The sequence below is a fragment of the Harpegnathos saltator genome, unplaced genomic scaffold (genome assembly GCF_003227715.2).
Source record: "Harpegnathos saltator strain DR-91 unplaced genomic scaffold, Hsal_v8.6 scaffold720, whole genome shotgun sequence".
NCBI lineage: Eukaryota > Metazoa > Arthropoda > Insecta > Hymenoptera > Formicidae > Harpegnathos > Harpegnathos saltator.
In genome coordinates this window covers 580,371-596,483 of record NW_020230561.1, presented here as the reverse complement: position 1 = coordinate 596,483, position 16,113 = coordinate 580,371, and the positions used below count along the sequence as shown (strand labels likewise).

Sequence of the window (16,113 nt, the reverse complement as noted above, 5' to 3'; positions counted from 1 at the left end):
CTGGCCATTTTTTTAGTCATGTGCCCATAGAGTCTTTTGATCAGGAAGCTGTCAAAAATGACATACTACATTTTTAACGAAATTGACTGGGATCCATTTTCCATTTAATTTGTGCGGAGTCCCTTATCTGTAAAATTCCGCGACTAGAAATAATTAATTGTGAAACGAGCCGCATATGGTAATGACATGACAATTATTTGATACGTTATTGAGCTATTAAAAAAATTTTCAAATTTTAAGGAATATCGGGACGCTACCCCGATATTCAGAACCGTAACGTTGATTCGACGTTGATTTGACGTTGAAATGGTCGATAAACCGTTAAATCAATATTAATATTAATTCAACTCTCATCGACGTCGATTCCACGTTGTGATTCTGGCCTGGTAGGCTATCTTATAATATTTTTGGTAGATATATTCCTGATTTTCAAAATTGTCGCCTCCGATAAATATTAGATGAATAAATATCGACGATAGCTTTTATTTAGTTCTTATTTTTATTTAGTTTCTAGTATTGTAAAGTATTATTATACCTTAATCTTTCTACTTTAATATTCTAGCTTCTCTCTTTATTTGCCATCACTCACTCACTTTTATTTAATGATTAATTTTTTCATTCAATCATTTTTTTGCAATCTCTTTCATTTATTATTATTATGCTTTCCTATTTATTATTATTCAAACATTCTTTCACTGATAAATGTATTACTTATAGTGCATATATTTCCCTTAAAATTTCCCGGAAAAAGAAAAACATTCAAATATTGAATATTTACACTCAATTGTTCGAATTTATTCTCAAATGTATGATAAACTTGAATGTATATATACCCACATTTGAGAATGAATTCGAACAATTGAATATAAACGCTCAATATTTGAATGTTTTTTCCGTAAGAATTACATGAGGTTTAATCATAGTCAATGTACATATTCAAAGCATATATAAGAGATTAACAATTGAGCAGTGTCGAAGGAAACGAGTTTGTGAACTGAGTTTGAGAAGAATCTTGCATTTTCATCCCTTACGAAAAAAACACTTAAAAATAGATTCAAAATGTTGTGTGTAAATTCGAACAAATATAATACTCAACTTGAGTGTATACTTGAGTGTTGATGTGTCATTCTCAACTTGAGAATTATGCCTATGTTATTCTCAACTTGAGAGTTAATTTGAGCGTTATTCTACAATTGAGAGTAACATTCAAATGAGTGCTCAAGTTGAGAATAATCCTGAAGTTAATTTTCAAGTTGAGAGTAACATTGCACTTGTGTTTAAATCTGAAGTAGTTGTTACACTAAAGCTTAATATAACAATAAACTGGATATGCATTTTGATGAATGCAGCACCTTATAGGCTATATTCTGAAAGAAAATATTCGTTTAAAATACGCATTAATGATAATAATGAATAATACAAAGAAAAACAATTTGTTATTAAATAACAATTAGTTAAGAATTTTGTTAATAAATTGTTTATTATAGCTATTAGATAAATTAAAATAATATAATGCATATACACTAAAAATATATAGTAAATATGTATTTTTATCATAACGTCCTATATGACATTAGTTAATAAAATAGAAACTGATCAACATACGTATGCATATTTATCAATTAATATAATATTATAGAAAAATATACACTTCTGATATATTACATATTTATTATACTATATCTCTCTATTACTCATATAATTATGTAATATTTTATGAATAAGTTTTGTTGTAGCATACTTCGATTTTTTTCTGTTGGTATAAATAATTATTGTAGAGCATTATAACATATTGAACATATTGTTACACAATTATTTTCCGGTTTTTATTGAAAGAAAGTATTTAAAAAAAATATTTACAATATATATTTAACTTAAGAATTTACTATATAAAAAGAGTTTATTATATAAATTGCAATCGCAATACTCGAAGTTGGCTGCATTTATTTATACAATTTAAGCAATTATGTTTAGAAAATAGTTTTAAAATTTAGGAGCATTCGTACTTAATATTTCAGTGTTAATACAAAACCATTAAAGTTAACACTCAGGTGACTCTTAAGAATCTAGACTTCAGAATCTAGAAAATAACACTCGATAGTTTTTATATTTTATATTTATTTATTTAATTATACTTATTTATTTATTTATTTATTTAGTGTCACACTTAAGTGTTCAGAATAAACTTTTAAATGTTCGGTGTTCACACTCAAATTGCAATGCGAATACTTGAATGCGATTAGTTATTGGATGTACATTTTCCATCTTTTAAAATATATTCAATTGTGAATATTAATACTCAACCTTTTAGATATAAATACTCAGTGTTAGAGTATGAATACTCAATGTTCAGTGTAGACACGTAAAATATAAATGTATATACTCAAATTTGAGAGTAAACTCTCAAAATCGAGTGTAAACACTTAATATTTGAGTTTTTTCTGTAAGGGATGTTACAAATTTTTATTAAGAAGGGCTCAGTCGAAAGCTTACATCGACAATTTATAAGAAAAGTGAGATTGAATTTTTATTACAGCTTCAATTTCCAAGATATTTTAATTTATGGTAGACGTAAAAATTCTCAGGAAAAGGTTAATGATGATGGGATTATGTTATACGTCGAGTCTTCTACTATACCGACCGACAATTGATCGATAATATTTTTATGTACTTATGATGCTACCACATCATTTTAATATCTGATACTTCTGACTTTAAAGATTATTGCTAACCATTCTAGACGGCAGTGTACAATCTATTTCTGTAAGTTTGATAACTTGAACACATACGAATGAGAAAAAACATTTGGACGGTCAAAGGAAGGATGTTCCAGGACATGTGCACACACTGTCACTTCCTTGGTTCGTTCTTTTTCGCTGTATCCCTGCATTACATGGCAATAGTCCTCTCTTTCTATTTTTCTACCAAATCTCAACAGTATATCTGTTCCTTTTTAAGTTCTGATAGTGTACACTGATTCTTCGAAAAAGGACAAGAATCTGCCGAATGTACTTCGTTGTTCGATCGTTGTATTCCCACACGTTGATCAGCATGACGTGACACGATGCGATGTAAGAGAAGTAACAGGAGATTGGGTGGCCGCGAGACAGGCGACGCGTTTATCGGCGGTGTCTGCGAGATAGGGTAGTAGAAGAGAGAGGAACGCGAGGGTTGAGTAAGCCTATTCCGCTTGCGAGGGAAGTGAGTTTGCGCGAAAAATAGAAAGATAAGAGAGAGACGGAGAGAGAAAGCGACAACGAGATACAAGGTAGAGAGAGAGAGAGAGAGAGAGAGAGAGAGAGAGAGAGAGAGAGAGAGAGAGAGAGAGAGAGAGAGAGAGAGAGAGAGAGAGAGAGAGAGAGAGAGAGAGAGAGAGAGAGAGAGCGGAGGCGGAGAGGGAGGAGGGGATAAAAGGAGAAGAGAGTAGGAAGAAAAAGAAATATAGCTTTGAGTAACAGACGGAGCGGCAGGACGAGAAAGGTCGTACGCGCGGTGTGCGCGGTTCGGAATGGAACAGCGTGGGATCGGTGAGGGAGGTGTGGAAGAGGGGTGAGTACACCTGGGTCGAACGCGCACGATTGGTGGGGGAAGTCGTTGTCCTCGGGAGTGTTCGTCGCGTGAGTCCGTGAGCGAGCAGTGTCGCCAGTACGACGCGGAACGCGTTCTTGTCGCTATCGGTGATTTTTTCGTGTGTATGTGCGTGTATTTCGTGTGTGTGTGTGTGTGTGTGGGTGTATTGATGCATGCGCTCGCTCGCGCGGCGTGATATCTACTTGTCGCCTTGTTCCGCGAGCGTGTGTCTTCTGTCAAAATCGTCGTTGCCGCTGACGGCTCATATCGACATGTCAAAAACGATTGTCCCTTTGGCTCTGTGACACGTGTGCGTGCGTACGTGTGCTGTGTATGTGCGTGTGTGTCCTGCTGTATGTGTATGTATATATACATGTACGTATCCTAGATGCCAGGATGTGTCATGCATGGCGAGCAGCGTCATGCAGCGGTGAGAGTCGATGACATTCTTGGGCTTCATCATTCTCGGGCGGTGCGCGTCGTCGGGACGCAGGATCGCGGCGACGGAGACGCCCGTGATTAACGGCAGTACTTTTAGAGCAACAACACACAACGGTTAGGTAAGTGTCAGACATGAACAGAGAGGCACGTTGTGTGTACCATAGACATGTATATGCAGGACGACTCGATGGTACCGGATATCCTTCTCAGACGTGCTCAGACAAGTCTAGATTTGATTTCTCCTCTAACGAGATTTTGCACAAAGACGCCATTTATCGCAAGATCATTTTTTTAATTTACGTATTTCAATGACGTAAATTATCGTGACAAAGTTCGCTCTGTTATCTCTTGTTATTTTGATATTTAAGTAACGAGAATAGTTCACCAATGATAAAATAATCTTTAAAGTATTCCAGTATTCCGACATAAAAACTAGTGGAATTTTTATCAGATTGCATCTAGCATAGCACGAAACAACATTTAGTATATGACGAGGCACCTTTTATATACGAATACGCATTCCGCATGTAACTTTTAAATTCCATGAATTTTCTTTGCGTTTGTTGTATTGGACGTGTAAATTAATTCTATGTCGTTACCTTCACCAGTACCTAGTAAACAAACTGAATTTATGTATTTTTCCTTCCTAATCAAATTTCAGCATATTTCCATTGAAGTTTATAAAATGAAAAAACGATATATCACGATATGACCGGCATAATAGCAAAAATTAGCATTATCTATTTCCTCTCTCTTTTTTTCTCGTTTTCTTCTCTCCCCTTTCTCAACACTCACTCAACATCTTTTTTTCTTCCTCTCCCTCTCTCTAATTCTCCAACTTCTCCAATCCCCCTCTCCAACCCTTTTCCAACCCCTTTCCAAAGCCTCTCCAACCCCTCTCCAACCCTCTCCGATTCCTCTCGGACCTATTCTTGACCCTTCTCCGACCTCTCCTTGATCTCTCTTCGAACCTTCTTCAACCCCTCTACAATTCCTCCTTACCCCCTCTCTCGTTTTCTCCTTCCCTTCTTTCTTCATCCTTTTTCTTCCATCCTTTTTGTTTTTTCCTTCCAACTTTTCTGCCTTTTTTTTTCTTTTTTCGTTTTTTTTATATAATTCGCTTTTTCATGTAATTAAAAAAATATATATTTCTCCTTGTATATATGCCCGTTTTAAAAAAAAAGGTTTAGACTATTCTGTGATGAATACACGTTAAATCAACATTTTCAAATATTAATTTTATGTATATCTCAAACATATCTCTCAAACGTTTTCTCTGTTTTATAAATGTTTTATAAATGTTTTAAAAATATTTTCGGGTAACGCCTCTTTCTTAAATATTGTTAAAATGTTTATGAAATATATTGAAATATTGGAAGTTATTTTTAATGATATTAGTAATTTTAATAATTTTTTAATGATATTAATATAAACATGAAGATTTTATATAAAGGAATGTTAGATGCTATTGAATATTATTACAATAATATTCTTTATTAATAATTTTTTCCTCATTTGGATGTTAAAAAGGAGTAATAAATTAAACAAGCTAAATATGCATGTTTTTATAAAATTAGTTATTTTGTAAGTAAATAATAATAATAAATAATGGCCAAGAGATTTGAATAAATATTTCCTTTTAGAAGAACATCTTAAAAAGACTTTGATCTTGACATATATTGTCAAAGTCATATTTTTAAATAACCTTTACTATGAAAAAGTTGGCAGTAATTACTTAAATAAAAGTTATAAACAAAAAGAGTAATTATGCATAGTAAGAATGACCTCATTAATTTTAGTCATTTTGAAATATGCTGTTAATCACGATCCTGAATATCCTTCAAAAAGTTTTAGCTATCGTTCTTCATTTATTAAAATGTTACCGACGAAAGAAATTCGAAAAAGATGTTAGCTAACGTCAGAACTCAAGGATGCAATCCTTGACTCTAATTCTTTGACTCTATATACATATATATATATGTTCTCATATGTGCAATAATATATACGAGAGACGTATACAGGGTGCCAATTTTAATCTATCACTCCTCGTAACTTTACAGAAAGTGGTCGTAGAGAAAAATGTTTCAGACAAAAGTTGTATAGTTTCAAGAGGGACATAAAACAACTATATCATTTTGTTTACAGATGACGCCACTTTCGAGATATTCACTGATCATTATTTTTCTTAAATGGAAACCCCAATTTTAACGATGTTTGCCTGAAACATTTTTTTATTTGCCTAATACTTTTTGAGATATTTAAGAAAAATTTGGTAACTTTTTCAATATTTAACTTACGATACCTCGCTAACTATTTGTCGGAAGAAAGCATGGTACTAGACTTTTTTACTCTACTTGATCTCAAGAATATATTGTTACAATAGCTGATTTTTATTAATTTGATGATTTTGATATTTCCAAAAGTTGATAAGTTAACAAAAGTTAGTGCGTTATTGTAACGATATATTCTTGAGACAAACGTCTCAAAAAATATTAGGCAAATAAAAAAATGTTTCGGACAAAAGTTGTTCAAATTAATTGATAGAAAAAGATGATATATAAAAAAATTGGAATTCCATTTAAGAAAAATAATGATCAGTGAATATCTCGAAAGTGGCGCCATCTGTAAACAAACTGGTATAGTTTTGTTTTTTGTTCCTCTTGAAACCACATAACTTTTGTTTGGAACATTTTTCTCTACGACCGCTCCTTACAGAGTTATAAGAAGTGATACATAATTGGACACTCTGTATACGTTACCACAAGTTCATCAATATACAGGGTGGGGTGTTATAAGTTTACAACCCGAAATGTGAAGATAGATTGGGTTAAGATAAACATAAAAGTCTCATACCGTTTTGCGAGATTCGCAATAATTATCGAGTTATTAATGACAGAAATTTGAGGAATGGGAGCGCACCGACATAGATGATTGGAGAAGCGTGGCAGCTACTCAGGGTACAGCGCGGCCTACTCGACCTAGCAACTGTTGGCGGCGTGCGGCGAGACGTAGGTCCGGCGAGATAAAACAACGAATAGCAGCGCATTGTCTTTCCCCTCGCGGCGCATCGGCAACAGTTGCTGGATCAACTGGGCTGCGCTGCGGCCTAAGCAGCTACAACGCTTCTCCAATCATCTCTGCCAGCGCGCTCCCACTCCTCAAATTTCTGTCATTAATAACTCAATAATTATTGCGAATCTCGCAAAATAGTATGGGACTTTTATGTTTGTCTTAACCCAATCTACTTTCACACTTCGAGTTGTAAACTTATAACAACCCCCGACCCTGTGTAAACAATAAATTTTGCTCAATTGCACATTTATTGTTTTAATAAACTGATATAATATTGAACATATTGTTGATGTGCATATAGACTAAGCGAACGAATGGTGAACGAACAATGAATAATGAACAACGGATAGTCCATTCAAATAGTGAATGTGTACTTTATAACAAATACGAATTGAACGTTCATCAGTGTTCGATTCGCTTCCAATCCGGCTTGCTCATGAAGAGATGTATTAAAAAATGAATACATACTAAACGAACGAATAACGAACAGCGAATTCAATAGGATACTACTGAGTGTATCCAGTAGTATGACCGCTCATTGAGCGTTTAATGAGTTCTTACAATCGATTGATATATTCGTTCGCTTAGTGGGTACCTACCAGTACACATTTACCGAATTCGCTGTTTGTTTGGATCGATATTTGTTTGTTGTTTGTTCGCTTGGTATACGCAATCTTTGCATGTCGCATAACAACCGATGAAATAAAAAAATTTCGATAGCATCTTGAAGTTTTCTTATTTTTAATAATGTAGTCCAGTCTCAGTTTCGCTGCTGCTATAATCGGATTGTGAGTCATTTCGTGTGGACATATTACCTTGTTATAATATAAGTGTTTATTTATTTTAATTTGTAGTCAATTTTTCATATTTTATTCATTTGTTATTTTATAAAATTTATATAGTGTACATGTCTACCCAAAAAAATAGAAAATTACTACGTATAACAACCGGTAATGAAGATGAAGAACAGAATTTTCCAAATAATGTATTCTCCTTACATAAAGAAGAGAATATCATTAGAGAGAGAAAGGGGAAAGAGGAAGAAGAAATATATTGTCTGCTTACCAAGTTCTAATTCTAAATTTGAAACGGCAGATCTCTCAAAATATATATTTAATGTATCTCCAAAATCGCTAGTACCTCATGTACAAATAAATAGCAACCAATCCAGAATGATAGCTTTATTATGAGATATCTATTGGTTTAACCCATTAACGCCCAAAAGTCCTAAAATATTAGCCTTACTTTGCAACTGTATTTTATGTAGGGAAACATATTATATAAGGTTGGAATAACGTTTCCTTATGTTTTCGGGGTCGTTCTACAAAATGCCAGCATCAGAATTCATTTAGATTCACAATAAAATCCAATATGGCGGAATCTTTGGAAAAAAGTCGTGAAAAATCGACAATTTTATTTTTTATAAGTTATATAAGATGTTTTTTATGTTTTTTATAAAGTTCGTAAGTTTATAATTTCCCACTCTGTATATGTGCGTGTGTACGTCCCGAAAATAATTCATGAATATGAAAATAATAGAAGAAAATTCATGAAAATCTGGAAATTTTCACGATTATTCGTGTCTTTTAGTCGCCATCTTGGATCAGCCATTTTGAAATTCTCTAATATGAATTAGTTGTCAGCAAATATTCTAAAATCAGTACCCTGGATGCTAAGTTGATGCTAAATACTAGGATGTTGTGAAGTTATTCTAAAAATACATTATTTTTTAAGTTTTTTCGCTCAAACCGCCATTTTGAGGTAGCCGTCTTGAATTCACATTTTCACCAATGCATACCTTGAAAGTTCAACATTTTTGAGATAAGATGTGACACTTGTATCTGTATCAAAGTAACGTTTTTGATACGAAATCAAGCTTATAAAAAATAAAATTGTCGATTTTTCACGACTTTTTCCAAAGATTCCGCCATATTGGATTTTATTGTGAATCTAAACGCATTCTGATGCCGGCATCTTGTAGAACGACCCCGAAAACACAAGGAAATGCTATTCCAACCTTATATAATGTTTCTCTGTATATAAAATACAGTTGCAAAGTAAAGTTAATATTTTAGGACTTTTGGGCGTTAATGGGTTAATTTAAACCCGAAAATACATTTTTCGATACAAAATATTTGAGGTGTAAAATAATTTTTCATTGAATGTCGATCTTTCTAGACTGTTTCAAATATTTTTCTTTTGTGAATCATTGATATATTTCATTGTACAAGAAATAAATAAATATTACAAATTTTTAGTAAATAAGCATTGTTATAATAGATAATCTTGAATCAATTCATAGCATAATATTAACTAGAAGAAATGTATTATTTCTCAGGTATCATATGTTATTAATATCGTACGTAAAAAAAGTTTTTTATTCGGAGTATTGATCGACTAATAATTTTTTAAAAATAGTTTTAAAAATGTAATATGTCTCCGGTACTAATATTTAAATCTACTTAATTATCTATATTTTAGTGATATAAACATATTAATTTCTGAAGATAGATTATTTAAAGTACATGAACTTATTGATAGATTTTAATTACTTTTAAAACAAACATTCTATCCTTTTTTAACATATCGACGAAAGCTTATTGTTATTCTATAAAAATCAATTACTGTTTAAACAATTTATCCTATGTAAACGCAATGATTAGAATGAAGTTTTTCGTTATATGTGACTGTATAACCGGTTATTTTTTTAGATATTATATATTTAGCTTTTGCAAATGACATTCTAGTACGCCAAGAAGCGTTAGGTGTATCAGCCAATATAGTGATGACATTAATGAAAGATTATCTTGCAAAAGGTCATACCTTATATGTCGACAGTTGGTATACAAGTCTACAATATACAATTTTGTTTACCACATTATATTTAAATAATACAAATGCTTATGGTACAGTTAGGAAAAATCAAAAAAAGTTTGCTAATTGTGTAAAATAAATTATAAAGGGATGAAATATCGATTTAAGTGAAAATTTTATTATTGTTTAAAATGGCAAGATGAAAGGGAAGTCTAGAGATGTGGACAAGCTGCCATTCTGCTGATATTATCGACATAAATATAAATTCCGAGCCGATATTATCGATAAAAGAAGTAACATGTGTACAACATTATAGTCGTTTTATGGATATCGTAGATAAGACTGACATGGTTATTAGTATTCTTATATCTATAAGAAATAATTATAAGTAGTACAAGAAATATTTTTTTCTCATATTAGATATAAACGTTTAAAATGGATTTGTTTTATTTAAACATATTTTGGATAAAAAAATACAATTTGTAATCTTCCATCTAAATTTGATAATACTATACAATATAAATGTTACGAGCTTCAAATGCAGCTCAAGGCAAAAGAAATGAAAACAACTTAATATATCTCACAGAAACGCATTTTTCAGTCATATATTTTAATCCTACTTAAGAAAAAGGAACGAATAAGATTTAAAAATGTGTTGTATGTATAAAATATAAAATCTGACGGAAAAATAAATATTAATGTAAAGACGATTGTGACATAGATTTGTGTATTGACCCATGTTTCAGAATGTAACATACAAAGTTTTATGATTAAATGAATTACATTATTTCTACTATTATGTTTTAAGTGCATTTTAATATTTTATGTTCCATTTTATTATTTTATATATCCATTTTTGTTATTTTATGTTTCATTACCTTTATATTTCATTCAGAAGTAAGTACGTTGCACACGTGAACGATGTTCGCATTTCCGACAATGAATATAATGACACACCTAAGCTAATCGCAGCGATTGTCAAGCGAATATCGTACTACACAATGCTGACGGTTTTATGCTTGAACGCTTCCCAGTTAGAAAGTTAAATATTGCTTATTTTTTTAAATTTATTTATAATTTACTTTTTTATAATATATAATATAGGGCTGATCTCATCGATTTCAACAGTCTTGAAATTTGTTACAGTCATAATTCTATGAATAACTTTTAAAAAGTTTTTGCCATCCCTCTTTGTTTGGGTATGTGAAGTTAGTACCCCAACTTTAGTTCTCGATAGTTCTGATTAGAGTTCTAGCTTCCTTTTGAAGTGTATAAGAGTTCTTTTATATTAATAAAAAGAGTTCCGGCGATTAACGGTATTAAAATAGCAATTAAAGAATGGGGTGCTAATTTCACACCCAACTTCAAGATCGAATAGTTCTGAGTAGCTCATTCGATGTCTCTTGACGAATACTAGAGTTCCTGATAGATAAAAAGATATTCTGATTTTTTTCCAAAAAATTAAAAATTTCGAAAAATTGAACATCAAGCTCGAATAGTTTTGAATGGTTTATCTGATTTCTTTCGATGAGTTCTAGAGTTCTTGATACAAGAAAAAAATTAAATTCACAGAATCGTTTAAAAAATAATTACTAACAGTATTACGTAACAGACCTTTGATGTCAAATAACTTTTTAATTACTGGTCGGATCGCTTTTGATCGTTATAATTTCTTTTAAAACTCTTAGAATGCTATCCAAAACTGCCCTCAGAATTCCTGAGAACTCTCAAAAAATATTTCGCTTAGGGCAGCCAAATTTCGCTAGCTGGCGAGATTTTTTAAAATAGTTCCAAGAGTTCTCATGATAGTTTTAGATAATATATTGAAAATTCTAAAAGAAATTCTAATGATCAAAAGCGATTTAACCAACCACTTAAAACTTATTCAATCCTGAAAGGTCAGCGAGCGAAATTTGGTTAAGTCCTGAGTGAAATTTTTTTTCAGAGTTCTCAGGAGTTCTGAGGGTAGTTTTGGATAGCATTCTAAGAGTTCTAAAGAAATTATGACGGTTGAAAGCGATTCGACTAGTAATTAAAAAGTTATTTGATATCAAAAGTCTATTACGGTAATACTGTTTTAGTAATTATTTTTTAAACAATTCTGTGAATTTAATCTTTTTCTTGTATCAAGAACTCTAGAACTCATCGAAAGAAATCAGATAGACCATTCAAAACTATTCGAGCTTGATGTTCAATTTTTCGAAATTTTTAATTTTTTGGAAAAAAATCAGAACATCTTTTTATCTATCAGGAACTCTAGTATTCGTCAAAAGACATCGAATGAGCTACTCAGAACTATTCGATCTTGAAGTTGGGTGTGAAATTAGCACCCCATTTTTTAATTGCTATTTTAGTACTGTTAATCGCCGGAACTCTTTTTATTAATATAAAAGAACTCTTATACACTTCAAAAGGAAGCTAGAACTCTAATCAGAACTATCGAGAACTAAAGTTGGGGTGCTAACATACCCTCTTTGTTTACTAAAAAGTTATTAAAAATTTCTTATTAATATATATTAATCATCGTAGAATAGATAACCGAATCGAAAGCGAAATCAATATTCTAATAAAAGAGTAAAATGGAAATAGCAGTAAAATATATATAATCACTTACATTTTATATTTTCATGTAAATATATACATTTATTACGTTTTTATCACAAAAGAAACTATAATCTTTCACTTTATTAAGGTACATCTATCTTGCACTAAAACCAAAAAACAATGAAATTTAGTATAGACCTCTATGCAAAGTATATCTATTGAATAGAAAGAAACGTAAAAAAATAATGCAGTAGTTATAAGTTAAAATAACAACAAACCTTGCATAGGTACTGATAATCATGAAACTGACTTGTGATTAAAATCACCATTCGTAGACATAAATTTTTTGCTATAGAATTTATTGATAATATTGATAATTTATTCAGTAATAATAACATTTCTAACATTCAAGAAGAAAAAATTCTAATAATTCTAATAATTCTAATAAACGATGAGTGTCTTATGCACGTTCTTGCTCATCCGTATGTCACGAAGAATAATGTGTCCGTACATCACGATCGTTATGGTGTTCTAGGCATCTTATGGTTTTGCAATCAAAGCGATAATTTGATTATACGCATAAACTAGCTTTGTATTAAAATTTTCAAGAAGTCATCCTCGTCTGGTACTACTTAAAACAAATAAATATATGATTTTCGTGACGTACGGACACGCTAATCTTAAAAACGAATCTGACGTTACAACCCTACTCTTTTAAGTATTGGATATATCAAATACATATTAAAAATTTATTAAAGATATCCACAAACAATATGTAAAGTCAGTTTCATTATTACAATATTACATTATTACAATATTACAATATTATATTAAGCACCTGTTCTTATAACCTAAAAACAAGAGCTTAAGCACCGAAAAATCATGAATAGCATACTTATATTTCAAAGACTATTTTGTAAGAAGAAATTACTTTTATAAGAAAAATCGCTGTATATATTGAAGCGCTTACATTTCAAGAAGCTCTATATCAACGAATTTTTTGTATGTAATATTTGTATCTAATGTAATCACTTCCGTAAATTTCCGTTTTTACCCAGAAAACGTGGCGCTGCTAGTTTCATATAAAGCTAACAGAACTACAATAAGAAAATAAAAGAAAAACAAAAACAGAGACAGGAATTTAAAGAGTAGAATTTGTATTAATTTGTATCATTAAGAAAAAAGTAATATTTGCGTTCAATCATGTGGAAACGATTCTATTGCATTCAACTATATTAAGCTCGGTAGCAAACCATTTCTTATCAGCAGAAAGCAAATGCGAGATAATTGGTGTCACTAAAATCTGTAATTAGAGATTTTGTACTCACTTCGTTCTTTAGGAAAACTGTCTTCGACCATCATTACGTTTAAGAGTGAAGTATCATTCCTTATCAGTAAAACTAAACGCGACTTTTATAGTAGATCCGAGGTAAATTGTACCACTAACACTTGTAATTGCAGATTTTGTACAGATTTTAGTGGCACCAATTATCTCGCATCTGTTATAAAAGCCGCGTTCGGTTCTGCTAATAAGAAATAGTACTTTGTTCTTGAGTTTAATATAATTGAATGCAATAGGAGCTTGTTTCTACATAATTGAATGCAAATATTACTTTTTCTTAATGGTATAAATTAGTACAAATTCTACTCTTCCTGTTTTTGTTTCTGTTCTTTTATCTTTTTTATTATAGTTCTGCTAGCTTTATATGAAGTTAGCAGTGTTATGGTTTATTTTTTTAAACGGCACAGGGTATAACATTTTTATTAATGATATAAATTGATACAAAATGAGTACTAAATAGTCCAATAAGTGCAGTTAATTCTGTCGATTTGGTCCTGCTAGTTTCAGAGAGGTGTGAAAAAAGTTATATAAACATCTAAAAATGCTTCTTTTCTAGATTACAAACTTGTTTTTATTTATAGAGACATTTTTAGACTCTCGTTTATGAAACTCCTATTGCTACTGTAGAAGTAACCCGAAATTGTGTTATCGCTTCATGTGACAAAATACGAAATACTCTAGGAATTTTTGGACGTCGAAACTATTTCTTGATATCAATTAAAATAGAAAGTTCTTGTGCATTTTGCGCGCACGTTTCAAATATTCATAGCGAAAAGATAACAGTTAGACGCATTGTTTTGAAATGTAGTAGTCAAACCTTTGATTCGATGTTTGCTGACAGCGATGTTGTGCTGACACAGCACAATTTTCAGAAAACCGAAATTTGTCCTGCCTGAAAAGTAATTACAGTGATATTCGAAAATTAGAAGCTAGGAGTTCTCATCTGGGCTAAGTGGAAAAAACCAAGATGGGCCAAACTGTGACGAATATCGATACCATGTTCGGCAAGGATCTGACAGAGTCAAAAATAGTTCAGTACTGATATCGATGCTTCAACAACGATGATGAGAGCTGTGAAGTTGATAATCGTTTTAGGCGGCCGATTGAGATTGATGAGCACCAAATTAGCACGCTGATCGGCGAGCAATCACCAATTTCTGCATTTAAGCTTGCTAAGCTATGTGGATTCTCGCCTTCTGGTGTGGGGGGAACGCTATATCGTATAGGTTATATTTGCAAATTAGATAAATAGATGTTAGCAACAGCGACACTGAATCAGCGTGACTGCTGAAAACTGCGCAACTCATATCCGCATTTATCGCGAATTTTTCTCCAGATACCAAAGGTGTTCATTTTTTGGACGGGTTGTGACGCGATGAAAAGTGAGTCTATCACGACAACTTTGCGTGTGTTAAAACTTGAGTCCAGCGTGACGAGAGAGCTGAAACGATGGTAAGACACTGGGCATTACCAGGAATAAGGTTCTTTTCAATATCTGGTAAGATTACGAGAGCATTCTTTTTTTTGCCTTCTGATGGAACGATTAACGTAGATACTTGTACCTCAGATATAATTTACTTAATCAGGTGAAGAAGGCACATGTCGAAAAGCGCATTGGCGAGAAAAAAGGGCGTAATTCTGCATCACAATGTGCTCCCACACACCATGAAGATCACCAAGGTTAAGCTGAAGGAGCTTAGTTGGGAAATTCTTCTGCATTCGCCATATAGCCTGGATATCGCGCCTTCTGATTTTTATCTTTTCCGGTCTTTCCAGAACTATCTGTGAGGTGCACGCTTCAATTCAGGCGACGAGGTCAAAAATGAGGTGACCGCCTTTCTCGAATCAAGAACGACTGACTATTGTAAGAAGGGCACTGACATACTCGTATATTGTTGGCAGAAGGTTATCTGTTTGCAAAGAAATTATCTTGATAATTAATAAAGCTTTCGTTTTCTTGCTATGAACATTTAAAACGCGCACGTAAAACATAACATGTTATAAGGACTTTCTATTCTACCTGATACATAAAACAGTAAATTAAGCTATTTTCAGCCTAAATGAACATGCTCAACGTAGTCGTCATCTTGTTTAAATGTAGAAATTTGTATTTGTGGATTCTGTTAAAATGAAAACAGGAAAGAGGAATAAAGAGAATGAGAGGCAGGGGGAAAGAAAAAAGGAAGATGAGTTACATTTCCGATTTTTAGAGATCTAATATAATATAATATATCTGATCTAATATAATATATAATTATAATACGTTCCAATATAATATAAAACTGTAATACATAATTATAAAATGTAATCTCTCAGCGTATCAAAGTCAC

General features: G+C 32.0%; 1 protein-coding gene across 5 annotated transcripts in view; it reads left to right on the top strand.

The window, feature by feature from the left end:
* Window positions 1–3,447: 3,447 nt before the first annotated feature.
* The window catches only part of LOC105184009 (disintegrin and metalloproteinase domain-containing protein 10), an 86,734-nt gene continuing 74,068 nt past the window's right edge, over window positions 3,448–16,113 (top strand). For all 5 annotated transcript variants that reach the window (XR_849820.3, XR_849816.3, XM_025305858.1 and 2 more), the window contains exon 1: window positions 3,448–4,130. The gene's annotated coding sequence lies outside the window, so the exon portion shown is untranslated. The remainder of the gene's footprint in view (window positions 4,131–16,113) is intronic.